This window comes from Silene latifolia, chromosome Y, assembly GCF_048544455.1.
Source record: "Silene latifolia isolate original U9 population chromosome Y, ASM4854445v1, whole genome shotgun sequence".
Classification (NCBI taxonomy): domain Eukaryota; kingdom Viridiplantae; phylum Streptophyta; class Magnoliopsida; order Caryophyllales; family Caryophyllaceae; genus Silene; species Silene latifolia.
The window spans coordinates 82,948,705-82,954,121 of record NC_133538.1 but is presented as its reverse complement, the minus strand read 5'-3'; positions in this window follow the sequence as shown (position 1 = coordinate 82,954,121).

The window sequence follows — 5,417 nt, the reverse complement described above, 5'->3', positions numbered from 1 at the left end:
CCGCAAGAACGGCGATCTCGGCGTCCCGAACCTCGAGCTCCCTCAACAAGCGACCTGTCTCCTCTCGAGACTGGGTCAACTCTCGCTCCAGCTTGCGGTCACCCTGTAAACAACAAAATTGGCTCATGTCAATCGTTTCAAGCAAAATCGGAAAATCAAAAATAAAAAATGGAATAGGCATAAGGTTCATACCTGACGACCTCGACCGCCGACAAGTGCCTCGACGGCAGTAGCTCGCAGCCGGTTGGCCACCCTCCACAACGCCACAAACCGAGACGGCGCGACCTGCATTTTCAAAAAGAAATTCTCAACAATTGAACAAGCTCAATCAAATGTGTTCCTACACAAAAGTTATGCAAAGTTAGAGGGTTTACCCTCCGAATCAGATGCTGCCAGTCGTCCAGGCCAGCATCCGTCACAGCTACGTCAAAGTCACGCAGCTCGGAGATTGTCGTCCTCCCGGTCGCGTCAGTGTACTCGAGGGTCTCGGGGTACTCTGGGGGCTCGATGCCCGCCGCCTCGACCTCCTGCAAAGACAAATGGTTCTCATTAATCGATGATCTTTCATCATAATTCTCAAAATCAAGTCAAGAGGAAAAGTAAAAGATGCTCATCACTACCGGCCAGTACGCCAACCTTCCGTAGAGGAACGCCGAGTAGTCCTCGCCAGGAAGAAGGAGGGCGTCACCACTGGCACCAGCCAAGTGCGCCTCCCTCTCAGCCTCAGAAGGCTCCCTGAGCATCGTCCTGGGAGGATCGACGGGAACCGTCAACACGTCTCGAGAGCACTGACGAGCCAAGCGCTCGCCCAAGTACCACACAGGACCCATCGACGTCCTCAACAGCAGTCGGCCCGAGCTCCTGGGTCGAAGGACCTCAGCCACGAAAGGAGGCGCTCCAGCGTACTCTGCCCAAGGTCTGGGCACCCACTGTGACAAGATAAAAAAGGATCATTCCTATGATCAATTTAAAAGTAATGAAGAAACAAATTAATGTAAGATACTTACGCTGTCCAGCTGAAGAGCGTTCACGTCCCGCCGGTAGACACTGTGAGAAGAACGCTTGCTCTTCGTCCTACACATCACCCAATCCCTCACCACGGGATAAGCCTTCTCCAGCGGCTCCGTCCTCTTGGGCGCGAGGCCCGGGAAGTAGGAGTACACCCACGCCTGTAAAGCAAGATAATCAATAACGATCTTTCATGATTTGATAAAGAAAGGAATTTACTTTGGTCTAAAGGAAGGTTCATACCTCCAGCAGTAGTCCAGGCCCGACAGCGCCAAGAGAAGTCCCCTTCTCCATCAACTCCGGACGAACCATGGCCCTCATGAAGCGGATGAGGACCGCAAAGCCAACAGTGACCCAGTCCCAACGCCCTAGGGAACTCAGGTCAGAAAGGAAGGGAAGAAGCTTCGTCGACAGCCTCTCGCCCTTGTCTCCGAGGTAAATCGAAGACGAAACCACGAGAGACACAAACGAGCCCTCTCGCTCACCAGACAGGGGAGGAGGAGCCGTCTCCCTCCCGTCAATCGTCACCGCCGCCGGGATCTTTCCCGCAAAGTAGTCTCGAACGTAGGGGCGGGTACCAAACCATCAGAACAGCTATGTGACCTTCGGCGACAAGTTCCAGCCGATCAATCTCCTCGCCTCGGCCGAGTCCACCCTCATGGCAGTCTTCGGCCACTTCACCTCCTCGGTCCCGCACGGCAGACCAGAAATCATGCCATAGTCCTCCAGAGTGACTCCCACCTCACCGAAAGGCATGTGAAACGTGGAAGTCGTATCCCAGAATCGATCCAAGAAAGCGCGGACCAGGCTAAGGTTAGCCCGCAGCTTCCTCTTCGCGATATCCCTCCAGGCCTGCACCAAAGGACCGAACGCTCCACGCTCGATCATGACCCGCTCCTCCGCCGACAGCCGCTCGTAGTGCTCCATCGCTGTCGTGTAGCCCGAGAACGACCTGATGTTCCCGGCCTCCTATTGTGATTTGAAACAAAAGCTATCTTTAGTTTTGAATAAAATTTGAAAGAAATTTGAACAAATGAATGAAAGAGGGGGAGTAATGAGTAGTGAATTCCTATTTACCAAGCTCTTCACCGTCCTGTAGGACAGGTGACCCTCAGACCCACGGCAGTGCTCTGCTCTCCCAAGTCTCAGCCCACGCAGGAGCTCCTCTCAGCTGACGACCTCCTCGCCCAACGTTGGCCCGTCTCAGGGCCTCCTCCTCCTCGACAGCCTCCTCCTCGTGGACCTCGTCCCCAGCAGCCATCACCGCAGCGGTGAAGGCCTGCTCCAAAGCCTCCTCGACACTAGCAACGTCTATCTCCATGGGAGCTCTCCCAGAAGTAGAAGCCTCATCACCTGCAACATTAAAGCAAATTTAGGCCGCGTCACGTGACGACAAGCCTTGGTTAAGGGATTTTCGAGCCTTCGGAAGCCCTGAAATCGCTCTTTTCTTGCCATCCTTGGCCATATTCCCACCAACCCGATCACTCATGTGGTAAATTGGGTCAAGTCAAGCCTAATGTGAAGCCTAGTTCCGGGTTCAAGCCGAAATTTCGGCAGCATTTCGTTATAAGGACGATTGTGCCTTAGAAAAGTGTCCTGAAAAAGCCGTCACAAACCAAAATTCCGAGATGGTAGAAAGTTTACCCATCGTTCAAGGATCCCAAATATCAAGTTTCATCGCAAATGGGCAATCCTAAGGCTATTTTCGAAGCAATTTACGGTTTAGCTGTAAAACCGTCTCAAATTTCATTCAAAGGCTCAAAACTCAACGAAAATTCGAGACAAATACATGGTTATGTTCCTAATATTACCTATTATCCATTTCTAATGTCAATTTGACAAGGCAAATGCATTTGGGGGAAAAGCCCCAAATTTTCGATCAAATGGGTCATAAACCCTAATTTTTTCGGCTCAAAATTGGGCAAATATAGACGATTAATGCAAGAATGAGACACATACCTCGATTAGTCCTAATTAATGCAAGTTTTTGGATCAAACCTTGGCGGAAATGGTGAAGATTTGAGAGAGAAATTGTGTAATTTGTGTTTCGAAATAATGAACATAAGCCTCTGATTATCGCGTTTTTACGCAGAATTAACACTTTGGGGAATAGACACAGCAGGCGCTGCGCCTCTTCCAAGAGACGCAGCTCTTACTGCGCCTCTTCCTTGTGTTCCCTCCATACGGATTTTCAAAAATTCGTTATGAATTTGTTATTTGTGGGCCCATCTTTGGTGCGCCTCTTCCCCGATGCTATTTTATCCTTTTGGTCCGTTTGACGATTTTCTTTCGTTCCGGCCCGCATTTCCAAGCCAGCAGCAGACTGTCGCATAGTATTTATTTCTTCCAAGACCTTTTGCTTGTCACAACGAGCATTTATTCCTTCACAGAATTCGACACGCCTTCATTATGTTTCCCGACGAGTGTAAGCGGATACACTTTCCCTCTCATGACATGAAGAATAATTCCCAACCATGTCTCCAGCGAGAGTAAGCGGACGTACTGTCCCTCTCAAGACATGAGGATTAACATCTACCTAAGCGAGACTTCCCCTCGGCAGTTCCACTTTGTGTCCTGCTACTCGCAATTATTTCTCGAAGACTACCCAAGCAGTTTTCTCTCAACAGTTCCCGCCTGTGCCCTGCTACTCACAATATTTCGTGTTTCCCCGCGGAGTTCGACAAAGGTGTCGTTCTCCAGAAGTTCCCAAACCAATAGAGTTCCTATACTCAAGCTTTAGTTACCCTTAAGTTGAACTTGTTTTTGGCCTCCTTCCCGTCGATGCTTTCCTTTAGGGACCCACACCCTAGCACAATCCTTATATATCCTTTAGGTTTTAACCTTAGCTCCTATGCTTAACCTTAGCTCCTACGCGCCTCCGGAAGCATCTCGAGAAGAAATATCAGGTATGGTCTCTTCTTATGGCTGGCGAGCCTCCTTACGTAGTCTAATGGACTTTAAACGACCCTCCCCGATAGTCGACAGACTCTAAAATATTCCCGACGACAGGTCCTTAGCTCAGACCCCTTGAGCCGCCTTGCGTCGCCATAGTCGTCAGGTTGTAATCTTCGATTGACCTAATGGCTATACTTTGACTTTCGCCTTGTCCAAGCCTCAGTCAAAGTGGGGGCTCTGTAGATACCTCATTTCTGCACCTCTCGCAAACCACCCGGTGATGATTGGGCCGCATGTTTGGTACGCGGAACGATTTGTGAAAATTTGTAAGATTATCGTCAAGTGATTGCTCAAATATTAATATCTACCTCTTAGTTGTCATCTACGTCCCGATACGGTTGTTTTGACAGTAATTAGAGTACATTTGGAGTCCGGGCCTAAAAACGTCTTCATTTTCTGATAACCGTTAAATCCCGAGTCAGAATGTTCTGGAATGTTCCGGATATTTCTATTCCATATTTCACAATCTTTATCTTTTGGTAAACAATTCCCCGTAATGTTCACATAAGATATTAAGGAAAACCGAATTATTCCGTCCTACCATAACTTAAACACGGAAATCTTTCTTCCGCAGGAGGAAACCACTTGGGAACAGACGCAGCAGGTGCTGCGCCTCTTCCAAGAGACGCAGTGGCTGCTGCGCCTCTTCCCAGGTCCTTTTCTGCGTAATTTTTGCATCTTTTTCATATCTTTCCGAGATTCACTTCCAAAGAGTCTCCGAAACCCTAATTCCTTCACGTGATTAGTATAAATAGGAGCCTTCGCTCCCCATATTTCTCACGCGAGTGTCCGCCCTTCTCTTCTCCCTTTGCATTCTAGACCTTTGTTCTTACTTTTTGGCGTCTACGTGCTTGAACATTCGACCACGTAAGCTCGGATCCTTCTGAGTACCAGCCTCGTTTGCAGGACCGACCAATTTGACCAACTCCACATCAATCAACTTAATTAATCTAATCGTTTTCCTCTTACGAGGGCACTATCTTTACATTCGCGTCGAGCATCACTAATCGATATCTTAGTCCTTCTCGTTTCGTCAAACATGTAAGTCTGAGGGTGTATAATCTCTCTTTTATTTATTGTATTTACTTTTTGTAATCATCAATGTAAGAATTATGTCGAAAATATCATTAAAACCGATTTCTAAAACCGTGTTCAAAACCTCTTTTTGCGGATTTCCAGAAGATAACCGTTGAGAAAGACGCAGCAACTAACTGCTGCGCCTCTTCGAAGGAGCGCAGCACCTGCTGCGCCTCTTCGTGAGGCTGTCACAGTTCCTCCTTCCTTTCTTCTTCCTTCGTCCTCTGTAATTCGTTCTCTCTTATTTTCTTCCGTTGTTTTTTGTTAATTTCTCGTTACAATAGTATAATATTTCACATGTATATTAATTATCGTTCATTAACATGTTTAATTCATCATAAATCCGACTTAAATCCTTTATAATCTCGTATTTGCGG